At 46.7% G+C, this 27,440-nt stretch overlaps 1 long non-coding RNA gene across 1 annotated transcript; it reads left to right on the top strand.

Moving 5' to 3' along the window:
- The first annotated feature begins 10,817 nt into the window (after positions 1 to 10,817).
- LOC114017621 (uncharacterized) lies at positions 10,818 to 26,475 on the top strand. Its single transcript, XR_003562778.2, has 4 exons — positions 10,818 to 11,055; positions 16,822 to 16,935; positions 19,251 to 19,436; positions 26,322 to 26,475. It is a non-coding gene; the product is annotated as an uncharacterized LOC114017621 (long non-coding RNA).
- Positions 26,476 to 27,440: the final 965 nt, after the last annotated feature.

Here is a 27,440-nt window from a genome sequence, read left to right as displayed (position 1 = left end):
TGCTGTTTATACTGTATTTCTCTCAAAATACATGGCTTTTTATTGTATTGCTTTCAGTGAAACCCATGCTTGTAGTCCCTAACAATAATACATTTTCATGCATCATTGGCAATACAAGGCTTCATTTACACTATTGATTAACATTCTTATTGTGTTAGGACTTGTTAGTGTTTCATACCTTCTTATTGTTTGGTGATTTCAAGAACTGACCTTTGCAGATAGTATGTAAGCAATTAGCCAGTAATAGGTTAAATTAATAAATGAGATTCCTATCAGATTTGGGGGCTTCACAAATCTATCATGTTATGGTACTGTCCATTTCTTTATTTATATTCTGTACTGCTGTTAGGAGCTGAAGTCCATGTGCAGTAAATCCTGCCAAAGACTCGAGTTACGTGCAGGAGGAAGGTGCTGCACGGCATGTTTACGATTTGCTGGGTAAGTGGGTAGGGATGAGAACTGGCAGGAGGGTTGCAGTGTTTTCTTTTTCTGTCTTGACAGTGTCTTTTGCTTTTCAGCTGTGGATTTAACAAAACAACACTAGAGCTTATTTTAATTTTTAATTAAAGTCAATCGCTTATGTTCATGCTGATGTACTTGGTACGAAGAAGAATAAAAGAAAATACAGAGAGAAACTTGAAAGAGAAATGCATTTCTTCAGTTTAATTATTTAGTTTCCAACTAAGAAACAGCTCTGCAGAGGTCGATTATCCTTCAGGGATATCTTAGAAGAAGTGAGCAATTAGCTTGATTTTCTGTTGAATATGTAGCTTGTGACTCAGTATGTGATCTATTAAAAAGATGATCATTCCTTTTAAACTATATCCTGATATACATGGAGCCTGTTGCTGAAGGTAAAAGTCAGTGGAGGAATCCAGTCCATTTCCATGAGACACAGCTTTTCTGTCTTGCTACACAACAGTCAATGGTAATTTTAGGTCTTCTAGGGACTGTAAGGTTAAGAGAAAGGTGTAAGGGAAGGGTGATGCTGTCCTGTGAAAAGGTAACCTGGGATACTGCTTAACACTCTCCACAGCTTTAAGCATGCTTTCCCTTAGAAGCGGAGTCTAAAAGAGGGGCAAAATTTCTCTGGTGGAAAAAAAATATCTCTTCTCGCACTGTAGGAAAGCAGCGACCATTCTGCCCCCAGCAGCCTGGAGTCACGTACACCAGGTTGTTAAGGGAGATCAGCAGCTTGGGAAACGACTTGGGAAACTCACCGTGTGAAAGGCTGTGTAAGGAGGCAAGAGAGGGTACGGCTCACCTGGCTAGCTGTCAGCCTTCCACGGGGAGCTCTGGCCTTCACAGGATCATTGCCGGGGTCACCGTGCTGATATGCAGCACCGTGGTCCTGGTGCAGGCTGCACCAGGCACACGGGTAAGGAGCAAAGCAGGAACTGGAAGTGAGATTCAAAAAAAGAGTTGTCCGATAAGCATGTTTTCTAAATAACCACCACTGGTGCAAACTTGTCCCCAAATACGAGGTCTCCACTGCCGCTGCCCCGCTTCCAGATTGCTGCTGCTGACCACAAACCACAGAGCTGGGGTTTCCTATGTCTGCTGGTGCTTATGTTGCACAGCTGGGTGGAATATATAAATTCACAGAATGTCCAGATTTCGCACAGGAAAAGCAGAACGTACAGTTTTACTGTTCTTGTGTTTAGGGGTTTTTTGGTTACTTTCTTTTTTGTTGTTTGGTTTGGGTTTGTTTGTGTTTGGGGTTCGGTTTGTGGGGTTTTTTTCTAATATTGTGACATTCAGATTTTACCACAGGGAGAAACTGGAGCATTTTTGCTTAAAAATGAGCTTTAAGTAAGTGACTTGCATGAGGATGAAGTTTGCAAAAGTACTGCCAAATTTCCTGTGTACCTCAGTCCCACTTTGAGCACCTCGGTCTGTCAAACCATGCTCCTTCAAATACACACTGAGCTGGTGCTCAGCCCTTGATGGCCCTAAATTAGCAGGCACCTGTATTTCTGACATTGAAGCTCCCATGGTATCTGAAATCTTGCTTCTGGTCATATTTAGAAGTGCCTCAGTCCTGTCAGGACTGAGCAATGTGGTACCTAACTTGTACCTTCATCTGCAATGTGAGCCAAATGCTTTAATATTCTATGACAGCAAAATCTGGGTCTCATCCCTTCAAGGCCAAACTGCTCTAAATCCTTCCCGGATCTTCCCAGCATACTAATGTAAGTGAGGAGCAAACCTGAACTGTGCTCTCTTTCACAGAATTATGGCAGGACGTTGAATAATCCCCCTCTTGGCTTTCTGAAATTAATTTCAAGGCCTTATTAAAGAGGTGAGATCTTCCCGAGCCCTGTGTACTACTGCAACTGTGGCTGGCGTGGGCACAGGTGGGCTCTCGGTGGCACAGCTCTTCTGGTCCTGGCATGGTCTGCCGCAGCCCACACAGGTGGTGCGCAGTGGCTTGGCCTCCTTTGCCCATAGGAATGTCCTCCTTGAAGTCTCTTTTCACCTCTGCTTCCACGAAGCTGGCCCTGCTGTGCACTGTCCAGCCTAGGGAGTGGTGGGATCCAGCTGTTCATCAAACTGGACACAAACAGGTCTTTTCCCATGAATTACAGGTAAAGCTACACCCCATCTATGTAAGAATAAAGATAAGAAATGCTTTTCCATTTTTTCCTGTATTTCTTTGCACTAATTATGTATCATGAGAACTACTGGTGCAAAATAGGCTGTCCTCCTCAAAGTTACATGTAACAGTGGATAATCAAGATGACACCTACTCACTGCTTACATGTAGCCCAGCAAAAACGCCCTGTGTGGTTTCCAGGGCTAGCTGCAGTAGAGAAGCAAATTAGGTATTTTCTTGTGGCCAGGAGCCCAGGCTAATAAACTCTTGCAGACCTAAGCTAGCTTTTCATGCAGACAGTTTGTGGCTTCCTGCATTGTGTTTCCATTTGTATTGAAAATTACACTGGAGCTGGCATCACTGGAGCTCTGCCAGGGCTAATGGGCCCATCCAGCCCCATGCTGACTCCTGAAGAGCTCCTTGGCTCCTTCCTGCATTGCTGTTCTGGTGCCAAGGAGCGCTTGTGACCGGGGCATGTGCAGGCAGCCCAACTCAGGATCCTGAGCTTTTCTTACTTACTGTTTTATTTGTATTTAAAATTTTTTTAAATTTTATTTTAGACACCTTATGGCTCTGCTGGCTTCAGGAAGGTGCTGTGCTCCATGTATTCAGTGAGTGTGGGGTAATGCCTTGCTGTAGGTTTAATCAGCTCAGCAGCAACCTGGAGAAAGGCTGTGTACTGCCCAGAAACTCCTTCCATCCAGTCACCCCGGCACTGTGCAAAGCCGAAGACATTGCCCACGTCATTGCTCCACTGAGGGGTTCTCCAGTGTACCTGGTACTGGGCACACAAGGCAGCCGTTGGGCAGTGTCTCAGTCGCCAGAGATGATCCCAGCAGAGCTGCGCCGTGAAGAGTCAGGGAGCGACACTGCACCCTTTGTGACGGCCAGGCCCGCAGTCCCTGCACCGCTTACTCTTCCAGAGGGCAAGGCAGCTGCGAGCCGGGCAGGCAGGCTCACGGGGGTGGTCTGGCGAGGGCTTGCCACGGGTGGTTAGCACAGGGAGCAACCCCCCGTGCCGGCACAGGGGTGGCGAGCAGAGGGGCCAACGCCATCAGACAGTTCTGAGGGGAAGGACGAGAGGCTGACCTGCGGGAGCAGCCCCAGCCCCTTGCGTGAGCACAGTGCCCTTCCTGAGCATCACCTGCCTGCTCTCAAGGGTTCTGCTCTGGGGTTTGCTTCTGGATTTTGCCCCGCAAAAGTCACTGGGGGACGAAAGGCACATAGCCTGCATGTTGTTTCCATCTCCTTTTAAAAGGTGAATGAAGTAAGAGGTGGCAGGTTTTCTGTTTCTCCTCAGACAAGCCCTTCTGTTTACTCAGGATGGAGAAATGGAAGGCCCTGGCTGGTGCCCTTGTTGATGCAAATTTACAATTACTTTTTGTCTCATGTTTTTTTGAAGGAAGCCAGCAATAAGGTGGAGTTTGGAGAGGTTCTCCGTGCTTGAATGAGCATACCTTGCAAATTGACAAACACCCCCTGAATGGGTCGTGTAATTACTGATTGTAATGTGACATCCCACCACCACCACCATGCACCCCAGCCAGGCTGCGTCCACTGTCGGAGAACTGCTGAGATTCTGGAGATGCCAGAAAATGGACAAATTTGCCCTGAGCATGTTTTCACTCATTTTGGCATAGCTCCATTAATGGATTAAACTATGGTTCGTTAAGCAGTGGCTGCTGTGGAAGTTGCGGTGACATTCTGGGGAGGCTGCCTCACAGACTGCCGCGCAGTCTGGCACACCTGGAGCACCCTGGGGTCCCGGGAGAGCTGGTGTCCCACATCGTCCCTGCTGTCAGGTGCTGTGTCACTAAGCCACTTGCTCTGGAACTGAAGTTAGTGAGTGGGAAAGGCTCAGCCTCTTTTTTTGCTATTATTTTTTCCTGTTGTTTTGTTTGTTCTTGAGAAGCGGTGCCTGCCATAAAGCAGTGCCCAGTTTAGCTTTTATCTTGTCATGGAGGGAAGGGTTTCCATAAGCGTAAAGGACAGGTGGTTGCTGGGCCTTCCTGAGGTGAACCCGCACCTCGCTCTGCCTTTGCAAGCTCCCTCTGCAAGGGTGGGTGCTTAGATCCCTTTTTCCTGCGACGCTAGAAATTATGCTTTTGTGCTTCACTTTCCTCAGAATTTAAGGAAAGGCTCTTGCGGAGTGGGGGTGTGTTAGTGTTGCTCTGTGGGTGTGCATGTGTGTGCTGCCTGCATGTGCCGGGGCGAATGGAGGCGGCTGGGGCTGCAGGACTGAACCAGGAGGGTCTCGCCTTCAAGCATTGGTCCCAGCACCCAAGCGCAGGATGGGTGCCAACCCCTGCCGGGGGGGTCAGGCTTGACAGTGCTGAGGTCCTACACCTCCTTGCTTTTCTTTTGCTTGCTCTGGGCTAAATGCGTCCAAGGCTTGAGAGGAATTTTAGAAATGGACTTCTCAGGACCCGAAAAACTGTGATTTGCTGTTTCTTAATCTCAGTTAAAACTGGTTAGCAGTTCTCTAGTGAAAACTGAAACTTCTTGAAATCGGGAAAAAGCTAGGAGGCAGCTGAGTGCATGAGATGGCTCTGAAAGGCGATGATGGTGGAAAAAGACCTGCTGAGCAGAGGTGGGATCTGCCGCAGCAGTGGGGAGCTGGCAGGGCTGGGTTAGGCAGCCCGGGACAGCGGTGGGGAGCATCCCCAGCCCAGGCGGCAGCAGGGAGGGGGCTCCCTGTGGACAAGCACTCTGAAGTGCCTTGGTCAAGGCAGCAAGTCATGGGACTTCACTACAGGTTTGAAGTACATGAAGTGCATCGCTGTTGAAAGCCTTGCTTTTATGTCTTAAACAAGGAATTAAATTAGTATGTAAGCCATTTCTCTGTGTTTATGCTGAAATGTTACAGTGGAAATGTTCTGACACAGAGAAGCTAAAGTACTCATTTTTCTTACATTTTTGTAGAGAAATAAAACTACAGTTTATTTCCTGTTCTGTGTCTGAGAGGCTGTACAAGAGAGTTAAAATTGAAAGACAGGCAGAATTTAAGGGAATAGGACCTCTGTCTGTTCAGAATGATTCAAGCTTAAAGATAGGATACTGCTGCATTTTCACTTCAAGCATCATTTCATTGATATTTCTGACATTTTGGAATAGCAGAGTGAAAAAAACAAACAAACAAACAAAACAACAACCAGGGATTTTTTTCAGTCAATGGATTGAAAAATGTCTTCCTGGTGTTTTACCAGAGTGCTGAAAGACATTTCAAGGAAATAAGTATATGTATATATGCAAGCACATATATAAATAATAATCTTTATTAGAGATAAACTTTGAGGGAAAACAACATGACAAGCACAACTACTGTAAATGGTACAAATCCATTAAAGAGTGCAAGTACCAGGAGGCTGCTTTTGTGTTGAATGAAAGTTCACACAACCTAAGGTTGCCTCCAAATACAGAACTAACCCGAGAGTTTGGATTTAACACTGACTGGCCCTGTCATATTTCCCCTTAATGAGGCTCAGCTCTGAAGAAAAGGAGGAAGAGAAAATGGTTGGTGTGATAAGCTGTACGATGCAGTAATTGGATCAAGCTGAGACACTGGTGGCCTTTAGGAGCAGCAGCAGAGACTTGTAAGCGGGTTGGCATATGCAAATTGTTTTCTTTATAGAATCTCCTCAATACAATTTTTATCTTCAAAATGGGACAGGCAGAAAAATCATGTTGTGGAATCTGGGAGAGTTACATGTTTTACATCCCAACCTGATAGGACATAGGTGGTTACACCTTTGACCAGATGACCTTTCCATGCCTAGAAAATGTATCGTGAAATTTTAGGAGCCATCTTCAGTGTTGCTTAGTGGTTGTAAGGAGCTTTGGAGACTGACTTTTGGAGTGCAATACCTACAGGAGGAGTTAGGTGACAGCTGCAACAGGTTTAATCCTAATAAGTCCGGAGCAATCAGGTGGATCCAGACCTCAGTGCAGTATTTAAAGCAGAAATATTCTCTGTGGGTGTTTTCCAGCTCATATCAAGAGTTTACAGAGAATATCTCCAGGTGTAATAGAAGCCATATTGTTGTGCAAATCCAATTTTAAATGATGCTAATGATTAATTTTTCTGATGTAGCCTAAGACACCACATTATCCTTGATTTCAGGAATAAACTTCTTGTGTAAAAATTGGATAAATTTAGTTATAAACTAAGTGATTTGATAGACTGCTCTAATTCAGCCAAGACAGTGCAACTCTTTCCTAGGTTAACTGCAGTGCAGACCAGTAAAAATGTGGACTATCAGGGTCCTGTCCTGTTCATTTTACCTTGCAGATGAAATAACCTTCCTTAAAGGTCTGAATTTGACATTCACTTTTCTGCTTGCAGTGTACTTCTCAGGCTGTATCCCAGCCCCTGGCCTTCCTTTGTGTAGCTCAGCATCCAAAAGGCTGCAAGCTGGCCAGTCCAGGGTAACTTTATTAACACTATTTGGGAAATAAAAAAAAAAATCACATTTTGAACAAGCAAAATAGTACTTTACTAATAATCCACTAGGAAAGTAGGCTTTAGTATTAGTGTTATACTTGTTTAGTATGTCCATGATACTGTGGAAGGACATTTGGGATTGGTCAGATTGCACCTATGCAGAGAATAAATCACAGGCAGATTGCAAGGGACTATGACGCTTCCAGTTCATAGTAAGAAATGGTAAGAAAGACCTCACCAACTTTTCCTCAAGTCTGTGGCAAAATGCATCAAGTCAGCTCTGTCAGAAGGCCCCCTGCGCTTCTACTGGGACTGGCTATTACATTTGCTATTTCTTATCGGTAGTTTTATAGATCACAGGGATTGCACCAGGATTTTTTGGCCCTCCGTGCACCAAAGACTTCAAACATACCATAGAAAAAAGTCTTAAAGCACTGACAGTGTCAATTTTTTTCCCCATTCACAAACTAAATATAATAATTTCCACTGGATAAAAATGATTGACATTTCTCAAGTTGCCACCAGCAAAATTCTTGGATCCCCAAATACTTTACAATAATTAAGTCATCCTCACACAATTTCTTCAGGGATCATAGCGGTACTGCTACTGAAGCTTGGTTTCCTAAGGAAACTCAATCTCTACGCTCGTGCTATGGATCTGTTAACTCACCGCTTTTCCTCTTTGTGAACTTTTCAACTATACCAACCAATTTCAAATAAATCTGTCAGTATCAATACCTCAAAGATATCAAATCACCGCAGGCTCTGTGGCAATCTGCAGTGCCATCGCTTAGGGACAGCAGGTGCTGCAGTTACCTTGCGGCAGTAAGCAGTGCAGCAGAGCAAGGGGCGATGCAGGTGCTCCTGCAACGGGGCAGGCGCTGGCTGGAGCTCGAGCGGTGTCAGGGGTAAGATGTGAGCTCAATGCACTGCTCCTGCCACTCCCAAATGGCTGGTTTGTGTGTGAAAACCTATCTTCCAAGGAGACCTTAGTGACTTGCAGAAGAATAGACCGTGTCCTTGTGGCTACCTGCCGCTTGGGGATGGCATCTCCTCGCCAAGCATTTGTCTGGGTACACGTGAGGTCGCCCCAGTAAGGACTCCAGGCACACTTGTTCTTCTGCAATGTCTTCTCAGGTGCTCGTGATGTATTTGTAAAGGCCTATGGTACTACAGTCATACAAAGCACTTCAATAGTGTTTTCAAATCCTTTTGGGAAAGAAAGAATGCATTATTGTAATGTCATCAACTGGAAATGTCTAGAAAGGACAGCTGGTTCGGATCGGGCCTTTTATAAGCTCCAAGTTTTTATAACTGTTCCAGTTCAGTCGTGACTTTTTTGTTTTAAATAGGTGCAGTGCCACCAAGCCTAATGCATGTAGCTAAGAATAGTGCTCTGTTACAGCTTAATTTATTATTGAAAAATAGCCATGTTGGCCCAAAACAAGATATCCCAATAGAACTGCTGGAATACCAGCTATACTTGTCCGTGTCTGCCTTGCCCAGATGTGGGAAACTCTTCTTATATATGAAATTTGTGTCATACATATATGCATAAGTATTTGTGTGGAAAGAAAACGTAGATGCAAATCTCCACTTTATGTAATACTAGTATACTATTACGTACTTAATCAAACATTGTTTTTAAAAAAGACTTTGCCAATTAAAAAATCCCAAAACTCTCTCCTTTTAAAAAAAAAAAAAAAAATCCTACGGCTTGTACCTTCTTTGAGACAACACCTGGGATAGAGCTCTCGTAGTTCCACTGTGTTCCCCAGCCCTGCTGCTTCATGCTGTGAATAGGAGGGGTGGCACTCTGCCCCCCTCGCACGCTGCGTGTTGCTCCTGCCTCTTTGCTTTTCCAGAAACATGTCTTTTTCTACGTAGGTAGGGGCGATGTGCCATCTGTTGGGGAGATTAGCATCCCCGAGCCGGAACCCTGCAATACTCCTAGACAATATATAGGAAATGTATTACCAGAATGTAGTGACTTGTATTTGCATTTCACACATTTAGCTTTGCTTCACACATTCCTCTCTCTCAGACATGATAAAGGGAGGGAACGCTCCATTTCTTGTCAGCGTGGATGGATGGCACCCCTAGAAGAGTATGCATTTGAAGCAATATGTTCTGCATCACTGACGTAAGCTAAGATGCTGTTAAGGCCGGGCAGGTTTGTTTTCCTATTCAGTGCTAGTGAGCGGGGCACTCAGGGACTTGGTGTCCTTGAATTTAAAGAAGATTGAAACATTGCATTGTTCAGAATGAAGGGAACAAGGATGGGAGCAGAGTGATGCTGCGGCAGACAGTAAACACTTGATTGCAAGAGCTGAATGGGCTCAGCCTGCATTTTGAATCTCGCCACGGTCTCTTATTTCACCCGTTTGTAGTCCCTGACTCTGCCGTCAGTTCCAGGTTTGTTCCTGTAGTTTCTCTCACATTTTTCTTCAGGTCTGCAGTGCTGATGGTGCACCTTGGCAGATGAGCAGTTATGCCCAAGCGTTTATGAATGAGGGATGCCAGGGTAGTGATGTATACGAGATAATTTCTTCCTGTGTTTTGTCTTTTTAAAATTGAAAGTTGTCCTCGTGAGACTCACTTGTTAGTCTCTAAACCCATCATTTTATACTGCGTGGCAGGGCTCTAATGGTCAGGGTGCAGAATTGTTTCTGAATTTCTAGAAGGAAAATTTTATCAGTAGCAATCCCTGTCGTCTCCCCTGTCCTACTCACCAAGCAAGTCCATCGTTCTCTCCTTGTTTCCCGTTCCACCTGGGGAAGACATCAAGGTAGTGAATGCTAAGCATTGTGCTCATCTGCATCTTGCCAGGGCCACTTCTTCTCCTGTTTCTTTACTGTTTTGTTGGAATAGCTAATAAACAGGGAGTGAAGGAGGGGGGCAACACCTGCAAAGAAAACCATAGTAGTTCCCAGTGAAATTCCTTTGAATATCCAGAATTTTTCAGATCTGTCAGTGGCAACCAAGACACATGTAAAATCATAGTTAAAGCTAAGATGGGGAAAGAAAAATGCTGGTGTTTTCTAACTGGTATTTGACAGCAATAACTAATTTTAACTCAATGGAGAACTAAGTTCCTTTCTGGAGCTGAAGGAAAGAAATAGAGATAAATTCAATGCAATACATTTGTAATAGAGAAAGCGACTTTTCTGGCATATTCACAGTGCTTGTTAAATGGTTTGCTCTTGCAAAAAAGTCTCTAGAACTGCAAACTATAGCTGGATTTACAGATGCTTGGAGGGACTTTTGAACTTTGTCTCCTGTCTCTATTGGATGGATGATCAGGACAGCAGCAAACAATTGTGACTTGCTCTCCTTTCATTCTGTATGTACAAACTAAAACGTTTTTTGTCAGTTTATTCAATACCTTATAGTTGATCCCCACGATATCTGGTAGATGCATCCTTGAGTATGATCATCCTTTAGAATGGCATCTTAAAATATATATAAACTAAGTTATATTACTGTGTGATGCATACAAATGCATAAAACACAGAGCATAAAGAATGATGTCTCCACTCTTTGAAAACAACAGTATTTGCAAAAGCTACTTTAAATTTCAATCAACAAGTTCTGTAGGATGGGTTTACAGCTAACTTTCCATCACTAATTGCTACAAATATTTCCCTGGTAATTGCTGCCACCAATCGCCCTTGCCATTTGGCTGCATTATAGACAGGATTTTGGAAAAAAAATTAGAAATAGCTCAGTATATAAACTAACACATTTCTGCTTTAAATGTCAGGCGTTGCTCAAGGGCTGAAGGCACCACAGTGTTTGCATTTGCCAGAGCTGGAGACACTCGAGGATCTAGTTATGCCCCTGCTGGTGCATTAAAGGAGTGACTTCAGGCCATGGATGGGTGCACTTTGGTCTGCGGATCTGATCTCCAGCTGTGCTTGCACACTGGACATGTCTTGCTTACAGCTGTTCGGAGAGGTGTTCAAGACTGCAGCAACCAGCACGAGGATGAGCAGGTCTGAGGCACGGATCTGTGTGCGTGAGTACCACCTTCTTCCCTGTAACACGCCCACCAAAACCAGAGGCCACAGTCTAATACGTGAGATTTCCTGTTGTGCCTTTTGGCGCTCGTCCGTAACTTTGATCAGGCAGAGGGGAGAGCTTGAGAAGGACGGCTTGAGACCTAGCTAATACGTGTGAAGATCGTGCTAATCAAACAACTAGAGACACAAAGAAAAGCTGATGGGTCATACCTGAAGGAGTGGGGCTGCCACCCTTGGACCAAACACTCAGCCAGAGGTGGGGAGGGGAAGGTGGACTGCTGTGCTGAGGGGAGGTCTAGTGAGGTGGCACCAGCGTGTGGCACTGCACAAGTGACCATTGGCCAGCTCTGGGAATTAGCCCCGCTGCACAAATTGCTCGGTTGCACTTCTCAGTGCTCTGGATTATGCACGTTCTTCTGATTCCTGATGCTGCAGTGCGTAGTAATATCCTGCATGACGTTAAATTCAGTAGCAAACACCAGTGCGGAGGCTTGTAAGACCGGTGCAGTGCTCGGGGACCAGCAGCAGAGCAGGGCTAGGGAGACACAGGCTGGAAGCACTTCTTCCATCGGCGATGATCAAAATGCCAAATCTGTGGCTTAAGGTCAGGCATTGTCCCAGACAGACAAGAGCTTTCCCTCCTCCTGTTGCTCTGCAAGGCAGACTTCCAAAGGCCTCAGCTTTGTTTTCACTCTACATGTTCATTACTACTTTTTAATGACTGAATTCTCACTCAACCATGAAATAATTTAGGGAAAACTGCATTAGCAAGCAGACTTGCTAAATTCATAATTAAGGTATTTTCAAATATTACGGATGGAAATTAATTTACTGTGCTGTCTGTGGAAACAGTGCAGAAGACAGTAGGTTGTCTTGTGGAATATTTATGAAATACTTGCTGGTATTGGCAGAGGACATAGACAAGTCCGTGGCAATGCAGCAGTGAGGGTGCTGGTGTTTGTGTAGCCTGGGAACATTTATTTCCACAGTTCAAAGAGCAATCAGCGGACCATTATTTCCGCTCCCCACCCACGATAACCGAGCAGGGTGCTGTTCTGGCAGCGAGGCCATGCCCCACCGAAAGGTGCTGGGGAAGGGGGTGAAGCCGTCCCTGCGGTGGGTGCTGCCTGCTGCAGGGAGAGGTCTCGGCACAGCACCTCCGTGGAGGGAAAAAAGGCAGGTGATGCAGAGTCTCCCTCTAAACCTACTGTTATTTGAGGAGATGTCCAAAAAGCACAGTTTCCTTCCAGGCCCCTCAGGCAGGGGGTTTGCAGGCTGCAGACCCCGCGGCAGCGCAGGCAGCCCTGCATTCAGCAGCGCCGCCTCGGTGGCTGCTGGAGCTGAGGTCAATTGCACGGTGCTGGCGGTGACATACCCTGAACTGATTTTTTTTTCTTTTTTCTTGTTTAATCATATTTCCCCTTAATTGTGTCCAAGGATGTTTTTTTAAGAGGAAACTGGTGGCGAGTGTGTTAGAAGGTCCCTGGAGGATTTTAGCGAAACATCAAATGTCCTCCTGTCCCTTTGCAGCCCAAACACTGGTTAGCTCACCTGTTCTGTCACCTCTGCCAGGGAGACTGGGGCTGGTGCCAGTCAGGGAATGGGCAAGGAAAAGGTTTTGGCAAGGAAAAAAGTTGTTTTGGTGAAACTAAATTGTTTCACAGAAATGACAGGCTTTTAATGCATTTACGTTGGATAAAGACATGAAAAACCTAATTTAAATTGTTTTATTTGGGCTAATTTTGTTTCAGAAAAGGAAATGAAAATTTCATTTCTGCATGTTTATTTTAAAATATTTTTTCAAATTAATATTGACTACTGTCATCTTAAATAATTTAAACATTCATTTTCAGCTTTTAATTTAGAAATAATCATGAGCTCAACCTGCTGAAAATAAATGGAGACGCTGATGTAGCAAAACAATGATTTTCAATAAGCTGGTTCTAAGAGGCAGCCATCCTCACTGATTTAACAAGTGACATAAAAGAATAGGAAAATTTCAGCATTTCCATTACATAATGATTCCAGTAGGTGATGCAGTGAACTGAGCATCTCACAGCTGAGCTGTTAGGATAGAAAGTAAAATAACTGAATAGATAAGATTCAAAAAGAAAAATCTGAAATTGTGATTACAATAATTTTGGTATTTTTTTTCTCACATTTCCTAGATTTTAGGAGAAACTTTTTTTTTTTTCCCCAATTGATACAAATACAAACTACGATCAGTAAACATGTCCTGCAATCCTGTATTGCAACAGGCTGGCAGTATGACAGAGTGGTTGAGCTGAGATTAACCCAAAATGAGCAGGAGTATTTGTACGCACAGGAGAGGAGAGAAAAGACAAGGCAGAGTAGCAGTCCTGCTGCTTCTGAGGGGAGGCTGAGCAGTCGCGGCACTGATTGCACCCACGTCTGCCCTCTTGGAGCTGTGTCGGGCACCTGCCTCTGGCAGGATTTGCAGCCTGTGTAACTCGAAGTCGGTGCACCCTACATGGGCATGTGTGGTCCACGGAAACCCCAGCAGGGAGTTGTAAATCTCACGAAAGGACTGACGCCAGCAACGTGAGGTGGTCCCCTCTCACATCCCTGCTGCATCAGTCTACAAAAACAGGGTGGAGAAGGCAAAGAAGGAGGTGTATTTTAGGAGGTGTAACTTTAAGATCTCAGTGGGGAAAAGTTTTGCATCCTTCCTTCATATGAGACTGTGCTGAACCAAGCAGGGTTAAACTTAATCACAAAAGGAATCCACACGGGCAGTGAAGGTGTTGATGGCCTGTCGCTGAGATGTGATGTCAGGATGTGAAAGTTAGGAATGGAGATGATGTGCTGTGTAGCCTGGTGCTACACCGCTGCTGTGTTTTCACAGGGAAAGCTGCTGTCAGCCTTGCCCTTGGAGGATGCGATGCTGGTTGTAGGGTGGGGATCAGGGATTCAGCTACCCCACACAGCCTCTACGGCTGCATCTCTAGCAGGCTGGCTTGTGGGGAGAGCAAGAGTTAACAGCTAACTTTGTTTTATGGCCAGTACATGTGGTAAACAAGATTATCTATAATGAGATTAGCCTTGGACAGGCTAAACCACTGATGAGTTCATCTTGGTCCGAGGCAACCCTGAAGCAGTTGTAGCACCACAGAGGGTCTGAAGTGGTGCTGGCTGTCCCAGCGTGCCACGGCCCTGCTGGGAGGTGGTGGCTTCTCCTTTTTAGATGGGAGGACAGCCGCTCCTGGTGACAGGCGGCTGTGAGTAATGCATCTCTCTGTAGGCATATGATGCAAATGGACTTAATAAGCTTCAAAGAATCATCTCTGGTTGAAACTGAGTACAGTTATAAGTTACACCGGGAAATATTTGTGAGGCACCCTGTGACAGACCCGACAGCGTCAGGTCTGTCACCAGCTGCTCTCTGTGCACATGTATGGACAGAGGTGGGAGCTTTGGGCTTTGCTGGTGCTGGCAGCCCGCTGTGAGAGGCAGAAGCTGGGCAGGACATGCAGAGCCCAGAGCCCCTCCTGTGACACAAGGAGGGTCAGGTGCAGAGCAGCGAGCTGCTGTGGCCTGGAACCCACCAAGGTTGCAGTGCCTGGAGGAACATACAATGTGTGTTATGGGGGGCAAGGGAGGGAATTGGTGTAGACTTCAATGAACGGAACTGCAACAAGATGCCCGACAGCATGTGTCCATGCTGTCCTTGAACAAGCAGACTTTTTATCTGGGACAGACTAAGTTAGTTATGGGTTTACGTAGGCACGTAGAGGGCAAAATAAAAAAAAGAAGAGTAACCTGGAAGCAGATTGAAGTCCTTGGCTTCAGCAAAACTGTCCTGTGTTTCCACATTGTTTTCTCAGTGTGTTGCACACAGCTTCTCTAGAGGGGCCACCCATAGCAAAAAGCACTGAAAGGCATAAACCCAAACAGGGATTTAAGAGAGAGGGCCTAAGCCTCTGCGAAGGAGACCTGGGGTGTTCCTGCAGGAGGTACGGTACTGCTGGGGAGAGCTGGACACACACTATGCAGATCCAGCCTCAGATGAGCTTGTATTTGCTAATGTAATTTAAATCACTGGTTCTGACCTCCCATATGCTTAAACCAGCCATTAGATCTCTGTGTCTTACAGTGGTGTAAATTAAATTAAAATCTATCCTTGTAGTGCTGTTGCAATGAAGCACTGATCTAGTGGTGGTTTCATGCCAGCTCAGCATTATCCATCCAGGCTGTCCCAGTAGTCCCACTGGGAATACATCTCACTTAGTCTGAAGTTCCTGCTACAGTAATGCACAAGGCAAATGGAGAATTACAAACATTTTAGCAAGCACCATTTATATTCCAGCCAAGCCACTGCCACTTGCTGGTTTTGGACCCTTTGTTTCCTTGGCCAAACCTCACTGTCACCCATGAGCTTTTCAATATTCAAAATCTAAATCAATTTGGTAACTTCTTTTTTTTCCCCCGATCAAATATTAAATGGTTATTCTACTTTCAGTATTTAGTCTTTTTAACACATTTAAATTCTTTGACACATTAAATTCTCTGTTTAACAGAAGAAAATATGACCTAAAAGTCTTTGAAGCAAACCTACTCCTTTCTTTTCCTGTTGCTTTTCACTAAACACGTCTGTAGTGCTAAACTGAAACTATGCTGCTTAAACTTGATAAAGTACTGCATCAACAACAAAAAAGGAAAATAAGACAGACAAAAAGAATAGAAAGCAAAAACCTCATAATTCGCCAGAAAGGCTTTTCTTTTCCATCTCATATTATGCAGTGTGCAGAAGTGTCCAATTTGAAAAACTGACTCAGAGCAAACTGCTAGCAAGAGAGCAGGCATAAAAGCAGATACAGAACTGCTCACAGACTCGGATTAAGTGAGTTTCTTGCCAGCCCTTCCCCACCCCCCAGCATATTACAGATCGGAGAATTGAGCGAGCTGTGTCCTGTGTCCCGCAGTGTGTGTGCATGCGTCACATGTCAGAGGCATAGCAAGGGACACAAATTCGTCTTGGAGGTTCTCAGGGCTGGCGAGGCCTCGCCAGGGTCACCCCCTCAGCTCCCAGCATCGCCTGGGTGCGTGGCCCTGCTCAGCTGTACCTGCACTCTGCCCAGGGGCCAGCGGGCATCGTTTGCTTGGAGGGTGCCAAAAATACAGACGAACTAGATAGAACAGTTCTGTGTATTAAATTCTCTCAGTGCAAATTGAGAGTGAGCGTATGAAGAGGAAGATTGGTATTTGCTGTATTTCTCTTCCTCAGAAACCCTATTAGTGATCTCCCACTTCAGCACTTCACTTGTTGGTTAGTCCCCATTCTCCAAATGCCACTATGTCACAGAGGGAACATCAGCCCAGAAATAATTAGTATGGCAATTTGGCGCTCACTCTGCAAATTACATCTAGCAGTTGCATGCAAAATTGTCAGTAGAAATCATCTGGCTCTTACCAAGAGTTAGTTTAATAATGGAGCTTGTTTTGTTACTGCCGCTATTATGCTGAAGTCTGTGGTTAAGATTTGTTTTCCCCTCTGGCTGATGGAAACATCTTCTAGCAAAAGTGAGAGAAATGAAGCTTTTTCTGCTACACTGTGCTTTGTTGGAGTGAGAAGTCCTGAATCAATGTCTGTTCAAAATATGTGTTCACTGATACTGACTTTCTGGGGAGATGCACCCAAACGCTGTATTTCATGCACATAATAGATTATTGGAGCTCTTCCTGTTATCACTAATTAACTATTAATTTGTGCAGAGACAATGATACAATTTCCCGCTTCTCAGGTGACTGCTGAGCCCAAGGTGAACTGTGATGCTTCTTGGTACAGAGGAAGAAGGGCACCAGGAAAGACTAGAAGACACCACTTCCCTCTGTAGAGGAACCAGCTCTTCATTACGGTAAGATACATTGCCCTCAACTGAATTTGACTTGTCTCCATCCTTAATGGATGTTCTCAGGATGCTTATGAGAGAAATACACACTATATTTTTCTTTATGCCAACAAACCCTATCTTGGACTTGAGAAAGCTTCTTCAACAAAAGTGGGGTTTGCCCCAGCAGGTACAGTCCCCTGAAAATGTCTCCTTCCAGCGTGTCAGCACCATCCCAGCAGCAGTATTTTGCCCAGCTTTCAACCACCTAAGTGACCTAGCAATCAGCCTTTCCTGCAGCAGCAGGAGGTTCTGCAGCAGACCTTGTAGGTGAGATTTTAAGCGAGGGAATAAGAGATAACCACCAGGCTGCTGTCAAAGGAAAACACAACATCCTTATAACAGGGACACTACAGGATTTCTGAGGCTGGCTTTCAAAATGGGTCCAAAATATATATCCAGTGATGCAGCACCTCTGGAAAAAAAAAAAACCACAGGCGGGTGGTGTACTAGCTGGAGAACGGTAAACAACAAGGAATGGGCTGGTTTGTGTGTGTGCACTCCTGCCTCTTGGGCTTTTCACACGCCCAGGAGTTATTAGAAGACAGCAGGTACTGCACATCAGCTGTCTGCAACTGTACACATGCACATCGTTACCAAATGCCAGGAAATGCACGTTAGTTTGGGCAGCTTTCCTTGGTTTTTCTTGCAGCTCAGCTGGTGGGAACTATGCTTTGTACCTGTGACTGCACCCTTGGTGGCACAGATTATACCCCTTTTTGAATGTGTGGAAGAATGAAGAGCTTTAAACGCACACTGTGATTATGTCTTCACATGGCAGGTTCTTCAGCTGTGTGCTGTTTGGCCACTGCTTAGATTTCATGTGTTGCTTTCTTCCCATGGATTTAAAGAAATTAAGCCTGCTGTCATGCCAGCTGTGTAGCCAAGGAGCTGGGTAGGGAGGGACAGAGGAAGGTGTGATTTTCACTGTTCATTTATTCCTTGGTGCCAGTGCTTGCTTGAACTGCAGTATAATTAACCAAACACCTGATACTTATGAATCACCTTATGCCATTTGTAATGGTAGTAAGTTACAAGCACTCATGGAATGGGGTGTTGCTCTAATTGTCATGCTTTTCTTCTGGCAACCTTTAACTCCCATTGGATTAGTAACTCCTATAATGATTGTGTCTGCCAAATTAAGCCATCTGTAAACACTAGAACTTCCCAAATTCATAGCAGCCATGTTTGGGAAATAATGTCCGCATCTTTTTTAGCTGGCTGCCAGGAGAAGTGGTCAAACGGTCAGTGTGTGTCCTGGTCCCTTCCTCTGGGAGTATCCTCTCCCTGTGCCATCGCAGCCAGTGTCTTCTCCACCTGGCTGCTGCAGTCCTCGGCGTTAGCACTGTCAATGGCCTTGACAGGCCACGATGCACTTGTGCTTGAGCCTTTCTGTAAGCAGAGGAAACGGCCTCAAGTTGCCCCAGGGGAGGTTTATACTGGATATTAGGAAAAAGTCCTTCACTGAAAGGGTGGTCAGGCATTGGAACAGGCTGCCCAGGGAGGTGGTGGGATCACCGTCCCTGGAAGTGTTAAAAAATGGGCAGATGTGGTGCTTAGGGACATGGTTTGGTGATGGGCTTGGCAGTCTGGGTTAATAGTTGGACTTGATGATCTCAAAGGTGTTTTCCAACCTTAATGATTCTATGATTCTGTGTTGGCAAATACTATAATGAAGACATTTGACAACACAGTCATCTGAACCCAAAGGGCTAAAGCAGAAGTGACAGAGTAGCTTCACCACTCTTGTTGCTGGCTTGTTAACATTTATTCTGCATATGCTATTACTGCATCAAAGTGATATTTTTCAATTAAGTGAAATGAAGAAGGAAACCTTCTTCGCTGTTTTTTTATTCTCCTGTCACATGTGCAGCAAACTCTGGATTACTCCAGCCCAGTCTAGAAGGCAGTGAGCACAAAAAATACTGAAGGCCTCAGCTGTGCTACCAAGCAGCCAGAGCAGGCAGAGGTGTGCACAGCCCTGGCAGCTGAGCAGCTGGGCTAGGGCAGGTTGCAGACACTGGGCTCTTGCCCGGACACACTGTTGGCATGGGCTCTGTCTGCAGAGCATTAATAAGCTACCCTGAATGGCAGTGCAGTATGCACGGCTCTGAAATGAGTCACAAATGAGTTAAAGCCCTCCCAGTAGCAAGGCAGTCCCCTTTGCACGTGTTGAACAATTCAAGTGCAAAGGAGGGACTTGTGCTTAAGAGCAGGCTGTATTCTGTGACAGAAACCAAAGGCTGGGCTCACTGTGTGATATTCATCCTTACTCCTTGCAGAAACCATGGAGGACGTGACACAGGCTGCTCAGGGTGGTGTCACCATCTAGATCCCCCCTCTGCAGCCACCTGCCACCTTGGGCCACGTCCTAGTGCACTGCAGCAATGATCACGCTCCCCTGCTAATCTTCAGTGTCAGCCAGCCTTGATCTAGACAGAGTCCGTGCCACTCAACTTGGCCTGTTGGTAAGCACTACATACAACTAATTATGCAAACAAAAGGTACAGTGTAATAACTGCCAGGTTGCTCACACCATACCAGCAACATTAAATGCCTCCAGGCTGCTCTTCAAGAGGGAGGACCAGTGGGAGCGGAACGGCCGAGGAGAGGAGGGAGAAAAACAGCCCATGGATGGGCTGTTGGGGTTGTCTCCCTGTTTTCTGCTGGTTTTAAAGGATCAGCTGGCTGATGCCATGGGCATCCTTGCGGAAAAGCCAGGTCAGAGAAAGCTGGGATCTACGCTAAGGACCTTAAGTGGTGAGAATTTTATTCTCTGTCGTCACCGTGGAGTGGCTGGGTGAGCAGCTCAGTGCATGCCGTGAGACGGGCTCGGGGGGTGATGGCTGCCTGCCGAGGGTTAGCAGGACGGAGGGAGTCATTGAGATATGCTGCCCTGAGACAGCTGAGGGCTTTGAAAATGCGTGAGGTGACCTTCATTTTGATTTGGGGTGTGCAGTAATGAGCAAGTGGTGTGATGAATGCGTAAAGCTGACAAAAGGCACTGGCGTCTGTAAAGAAATAGGATGTGCAAGGTCAGGAAAGGTGTGCAGGGTGAAGCGATGTTTCAGAGGCAGTGAGCATGCCAGGCTGACTCATGAGCTGAACTGTGCAATAATCACTGGTAATTATTGCACACCAGCCAGAAGAAGGATTTGCATGCACACCACGCTGGACCATGGGGCCCGTTTGGGCTTTGGCATACTCTGCTCACAGCTTGGAGCAGACAGGCAGAGAGATGAGGAACCATTTTCAAACAGAGACAATATTCCGGTTGTTTTCCCATCCAGCTTCCAGGTGTGACATTGAGCTGTGTCCTGCCTGGGTGAGGAGACAGGGAGCTACTCTCTTCAGAGCAATGAAGGGCAGAGAAGTGCCTGTATTTACCCCTCAAAATATGGCAGTGCTACAGAAATGTGCTTCTGAATCAATAGCGAGGAACTCACTTATCAGCCAATATATTTTTCACTGAAATTAAAACAATGGAACTCCTGAAAAGTAATGAAACCCTGCGGGACAGGAGCACTCAGGTAACACAGGCTGTAGCTTACTGGCTGAGCGATGAGGTAACACATCTGCCTGGGTCTCCTGTGACAGAGAAATCCCAAGGGATTCCTGTTGTCCTGGGGGTCAGGTTTTGAGGCTGTGTCCTTGCAGTAGGAAAATAACCATAGTACCTCCCCTCTGGTGCAGTTAAGGCCCTTGTGTGATTTTGGTTTAATGTCACCTTACTCTCCCTTGATCTTGTCCAAATACGCAGCCAGGTTGGTGCCGATGGCAGTGAAAGTGCGTGTCGGTGTGTAAGGACATGGCGCAGATGAGTTTTACCCCAAGGCAGCTACCTGAACGCAGAGATTTTCTGTGTGCTTGTGAGTAGACCAGGCCTTGGAAGAGCAGGAGATCTACAGTTTTTGTGGTTGCAGGGCAGAGAAATAATGTTGTGCATTGGGCAGGGACTCCTAGAACCCCCCCGTTCACCACTCCTGGTACCCCTGTAACGCGGCTGCAGCAAACCCCGGAGTACAGACAGCTCTTGCTGGGGCTTTTGGGGGTGCACCCATTGGTACCTCAAACACCGTTTCCCATCCCCAGCTCGGCTTTAGGCTATGTCTGCTGTAGACGGAAGCGTTTGGAGATGGCTTTGGAGACAGACAGCTTTTTATCAGTGACTCATGTCTTGCTTAGAAACAGAAACTTAACCACGAGCAATAATTAGCATCTGTCTAGACTTATATATGAAATGTGCAATATATAAAGTATACATATTTATATAGACACACACACAATGTATTGCGGATAAGTACATGTGAGGCGCTGCTTGTATGCCTAAGATTTCATGCAGCGAAGTACCATTTCAGCTTAAGTAATACGAAGTCACACTCTTTCGGCTGTAATAATAGACATTCCCAATCTATTTTTAGCCGCACCTGGCTAATTCAGCAGCGCTGGGCTAACAGCGGTGCTCTCCCTTCTCCTTTCACGCTCTGCGGTTAGGGTGGCACGGAGCCCCGGCAGGAGCCCCCCGCCGGGCCGGGCTGGGGCCGGGACCCCCGGCAGGAGCCCCCGGCCGGGCCGGGGCCGGGACCCCCGGCAGGAGCCCCCCGCCGGGCCGGGCCGGGCCGGGGCCGGGGCCACCCGCAGCCGCAGCGCCCGAGCCCGCGGCACCCGGCACCGTGCGGCCCTGCGGGCGGGAGGCGCCGAACCCCGCCCGGCCACAGGTACCGCGGGGACGTGACCGGCGCTAAGCGATGTAAAACCTCAAATCCGTATTACGGGTAACCGGGATGAAGGCAGGCATCCAAGGGGAAAAAAAAAATAAGTCTGTCCCTGTGAACTTGGTGACTCGACAGCAGGTGGGCTGCATCCCCGGGGGCTCCCCCAGCTGCGGGCTGCCCTGGCCTGTGCGTGACCCAGCGGGGGTGTCCGCAGCCGCACCAGCGCCCGGCCCCCGGCACGGCCGCGGGCTGTGGGAGCAGCCGGCTCTGCGGCGGCTCCGGGCGCTGCCGCTGCCGCAGCGGGCCGGGGCGGCGCGGCGGGCCCGGGGGAAGGCTGCCCCCTGCCGCGGGAACGGGGCGCTGGCGCCGCGCCGGAGCACGGCCCGCCCCGGCCCCGCCCGCCTCCCGCCGCCGCTCTCCCGGCGGCCAAAAGCCCGAGGCCCGGGGCCCTGCTGCTGCCGGCGGCCCCGCGGCTGGGCTGGGCGCGGGCTTGTGCCCGAGTCTGCTCGGTGGGGCCCGTGCCCGAAGCCCGCCGTGCGGGGCCGGCCTGTGCCCCAGGCGCCGGGCTCGTTCCCGCGGACGGGCCGTCTCCAACCGCCCTCGCAAACCCGCCGGGGCGCTCGGCTGAGGAGCCGCCACCGTCAGCTGGATGGTGCCAGCTCAGTGCCAGGCGCTGGACAGTGCCCGGCGGGTGTAGGCACGGCTGACTGCTCAGCTGTCGATCAACCTTAGCGTAGCCCTCAGGAGAGAGGGATGCAAGTTTTCAGCCTTCGCTCTCCGGAGCGCCGGGGAGGTTAGCAGAGGACAGGGGCTTGCTTCCTCGCCGCGGTACGCGCAGCGGCCGTGGCCGAGGCCATGCCAGGGCCCCGGAGCCCGGGTGCTACTTCCTCAGCCCCAGCGCCAAGGCCTGGCCAGGGCAGGGGCCAGCGGGCTCGGCACCCTGGGAGAGGGAAGGAAGGCAAGGCCGGGCCCCGGCTTCGCTGGAAACACGGTTATTTCAAACAGTTATTTTTCCCCATGGTCAGACAAGAGGAGTCCCAATGAGTTGCAGCTATGCCCACCCCCCAGTCACTCCTGTCTTATTTGCTGGATGTCTAAAGTACCCAGCTGCCATTTTTAATGTGTGCCAAGTTCTACTAAAGGATATATAAAAAAGAGTTGTTAAGAAAAAAAAAATAAAGTAACATATATTAATTATTGTACCAATATCAACCTCTGTGTGGGAGACAGGGTGTTCAGATGCAATGCTGTTGGAAGCCACAAGCTCTGTTAATCATTACAGGACATAGTCTTCTGGCTAAACTTACACTGCACGACAAGTTGCCCAAAACTAAACCCCCAATCCAAAAAACTTAACGTTAACCGTTACATTTACTAGTCCAAACTCTTCACCTACAACACCATGATATGTAATGATAAAATTAACTTAGTTCTGTGTTACCAGGCAGCTGGGAGGATGCTTTCCGTATGCAAAGAGAAACAAAGGCGGGAGGAGAATATGGCACCAGCACTATCTGCAATGCGCACAGAGCCTTTGTGCTTAGGCTTTTGTGTCCAGGGCCAGTTGCCGTCTTTCACCTTGCCAGCTACATAACTTTCTCCTTCTGGGTCTTTGGGTATTTCTTACACAATGAATTGCCTAGGAGGAAGCACTTAAAATTTAATTCAGGTAGGGAAGGCAGCACGCGTGAATGATATAGACTGTACTAGCCCTTGTAGATTATATGATTTATACATTCGCTCAAACAGCAGTGAATGAACAGTCTTATAGCAGGTAATATGCTATTGTGCTGTTACTTCTGTGCCTCGTCTTTTTAATGAAAGTGTTTATACCTTCAAAGTTAATTAACTAATTTCTCAAAATCGTTTACACATCTGCTCTGTTTTGAGTAAAACTTCAGTTTCACATCACTAACTTTAGAGTTACATTAGAAAAAAGAAACACCCATCCCCCCCATGTCAGGTATGCTACTTCATTTGTAATGACTTCAGATATAGAATTGCTAATAATGATGAATTTCACGGGCTCAGGTTTGGCCTGTGACTTTGCACTGGTCGCTGCTTTGGAAGGGCAGTCAGGTAAATACTAGCTAAGAGCCTGTGTAGTACTCACTGTCACACTGCTGGCGCAAAGAAAGACTAAAACCAGCAAACCCAGTCTTGGGGGTTCACTGGCACCTACCTGGGCACCGTGGCCCCTCTGTCACTGGCAGGCAGCAAGTTAGAGCTGAGAGGGTCTCCGGTTCCTGACTGTACCCTACCTGACACCGTAGCCTCTGCAGCTACCTGCCACCAGTATGTTATGAAGAGCTTTTCCCACTGACCATGGGGCCTGTTCTGGCTACTGCTGGCCAAACCCCAAGACTGCCAAGGGGAGCGCTGGGTGTTGTGCACATCTCAGCCAAGCCCTGCTCATCCCAGTCCTCTGCAGGGCTGGTGCCGCACTGTCCTAGGGAGCAAGCAAGTGCAAGGGCAGCACCAGCAATGGCAGCCCATGAGAAAAGCAGTGCAAACAGGGCTGCCCCTGCCCCTGCCCGTGCCACACACCCGGAGTAGTCCTGCTTCCTTCTGCTGATAGGTAGATGTATTATTTTAATTAAGCTATTATTTCAATAACGATTATGACATGTGGGCATGGCTCGGGAAACATTAAAACCAAGGTAAACAAAAAGTGTAACACTCCATCTGCTTTTAACAGCACAGTTCAGCAGCATGACTGTTTAGGCAGCGTACATAGCTGAGTACTGTTAGTATTTACAGTAGAACACATCATGCCAAGTTTAGCCTACAAGCTGATCACAGGCATAAGGTTTCATTATTTTAAGTGATGTATTCTTTTCTGATGCGAAGAACACCACTTCTCTGCACCTAATGCTGCCTGTGAAGTCTGCTTTTCCACTTAAGGGATGCTAAGCAAAAGCTAGCCAAAGAAATGAAGTTAATTAAAAAAAATTATAATGTTCTTCAAAAATAACAGCTCGCCCTCTTTCCAACAAGGAAAAATACAAATAAAACCCCTTTGGCAATGCTGAGGAAATATCTGGGGCTGAGGTGAAAGGGACACAGCTTGACGAGTATGCTGAAAGCTGAATGTGGATTACCCGTGAGTGCAAAAATGAATAAATGTGTTTTATTCCATTATATTAATGAAATGGTTAATTCAGTTGCTATAGCAACAAGGAACAGCCATGCTAAAAAGCTAAAGGGCTATACATAATGCCAGATACAAGGTCTCTCTAATTCTAAAGCTGATTTCCTTAGCTACAATAGAAGTGATGTGTGTTTTCAATATCATCTTAAGCTTTTGCACCAAATCCTCAAGCTAATCCAATAAATAGGCTAGTAGCATAAAATACCATATATGTTTGCACCTCATAAAACTTATGAAAGGGGTTTACCTATGCACAATAACAAGAACAGATCCATGGAGTGCAGTGTGAGGCTTTTTAAAAAGACTGCTCTGCATGTGATGGTGAACCAGCAAATGTGTTACAATGGGAAGTTCCTACAGCTGCGAAGCAGGTGACTGCACGGGAAATCACTGCAGTGCTAGCCCAGATGTCAAGACATAGTTGTGCTTACAATCCTGCTTTACCTTATGGAAAATAGACTATTTTATAGTCTTTTCACTTGCATTTCACATGATTCGGTTTATAAATCATAATTCTTAAAGACTTTGATAAGGAATCCTGCAGTGCTTGCTTTTGTTTTAACATTGAAGTCGCAGAAAGGGTGACCTGTGGTCTCGTCAGCAGCACAGAGGCCAGAATATTATTATTAAAGTCTAAGCCAAAGCAAAGGAAAGAGGAGTGGCCGTTGTGCCCTTCAGAGCGGCCTGGGGCAGCCCCCGCACAACCAGTGCCCCCAGGGAAAGGTGCTGCTGCGGAGGCGCTGCCCAGCCCCTGTGCTTTCGTCAGGCTGGAGCCCTGCCGCAGCGCAGGGTCGTGTCCATTCACTCTCTCCCTGCTGTTACTTGAGATTTGTCAACTGCAACATTGCTCACTGTGCCTAAAATAACTGGAGAGAATATAGCACACCCATAGGAGAAACAGAAGGCACCGACTTCCCTCACTGAACTCGGAAAATTCGGTGTCCTGCACCTGCTCGAGTGACGTGGGTGACTGTTACCTGCAGGCCATCTGATTTGTGTGGTAACGGATGTTCAGTGCCTGAGAAACGATACTTCTCAACAACTGAGTATGATGATTTCAGTGACGAGGCCTAAACTTGTCTCCAAATCGTAAAAAAGTAAAAAGCTGTGAAAAAAAAAAAAAAGTAAAAGCTGTGACGGTAAGTAGTCTCTAGACTAAACAGGTAAGAAAAATGGCCTTAAGGATGATGATTACTTCTAGCTGGTGGTGTGTCTCTGGGGCATGCGGTGCCGACTGCCTCTTTCTTGGCTGCAAGGCAACAAAAGAGCTCTCACCACTGAGGGCAGTCGTGCTGGGGAGCAACTTCAACTGTATTGCAATGCTGAAGAAGTAAAATGTTTGATCTTAAAAACGAGAAGGCAGGTCAATGGTTGCCACTGTGTTAGTCACTTCGTATGAAAATTATTAAGATTCTCCTGAACATCACATAGTACCTAAAAAGTGGGTGAGCAACAGCTTGAAACTATTTTTCTGCCTTTGTCTTAAGGATCCTGGTTGCCAAACATGAGTGGCCCACGCAATGCAGACAGAGAGGCACTGTCGAACCTCCCGCCACATCTGGAGGTGAGGAGGCAGTGCCGTAGCCGTCCCCGCCGAGGAAGCCTGCGCCGTGTAAGGTGCAAAGGCAGCTCTCTGCCGAGCACTGGGTTAGTTACAATCCAGCTGCCGGTAAGTCTGCCAGATTGCCAGATGTTGCCAATGAAAACCTATCTTCCACAGTTCATCAAAGTGGAGCAGCCTGGTGAAGTGAAACCTTTGCCAATAAAATAAATATTTTATCTAAAGAATATTTTCTACTAGAAAATGTTGAAAAATATAAAATTTTAACAGCATGCCCAGCCCCATGTTATGGTAGATAAATAATGAAACATGCATACAGAATATGTTGGCAAGATCTTCTAATCGACAGGAAATATCTATGCTTAATGTTATATTTCTAAGGCTACAGTCCTGGATTGTGTTAAACAATGTGGTTTTATGAGGCATGGGGTTGATGACACTCAGTTGGGGTTTGGATAAGTTGCCTTGAATCTAGCAATCACTTTTGCCACCTTGAGATAAAAGGCTTAAAGACGACAAAGCTGGAGGAGCCAAAGATGACAGTAATACGTGCTGGAAGGTGGGAGTCTGCAGAAATGACAGCGAGCCACTCTGCAACTGCCAAGTCACCTCTCCCAGAAGCCACGCAGTGGAAAGCCCTGCATCCTCCAAGACACAACAAAGAGGGGCAGCGATCCTAGACAGGTAACTTGCATTTTGCTCCTGCCAAGTTTTATGAACTGAGCAAATGGTTGTCTGCAAAGAAGGCTTCCTCTAGCGACAGGTAAAGCATCGGAGCAAGGAGCCGTGTACATGGACATTGGCTTCAATGCTGGAGGTACAGGCTACCCCTCAGATTTGTGCACAAAGGCTAGTTTTAATTTTGCTAAGAGATCAAATTACTATTACATTTTAAATCAGGAAATTATGTATTTTAAAAACCCTGTGTGATTTTTCAAATGCAGCTATTAATGTTACCAATCCAGTGCCTTGGAAATAATATGTCTGTTCATCCTAGAGGCCAAAAACCAAACTGCCTGTATAGTCTGTTAGCGAGGCACAACAT

The sequence above is a fragment of the Falco cherrug genome, chromosome 12 (genome assembly GCF_023634085.1).
Source record: "Falco cherrug isolate bFalChe1 chromosome 12, bFalChe1.pri, whole genome shotgun sequence".
NCBI lineage: Eukaryota > Metazoa > Chordata > Aves > Falconiformes > Falconidae > Falco > Falco cherrug.
The sequence above is the reverse complement of the archived record's forward strand: the minus strand, read 5'-3'. Positions and strand labels throughout refer to the sequence as shown.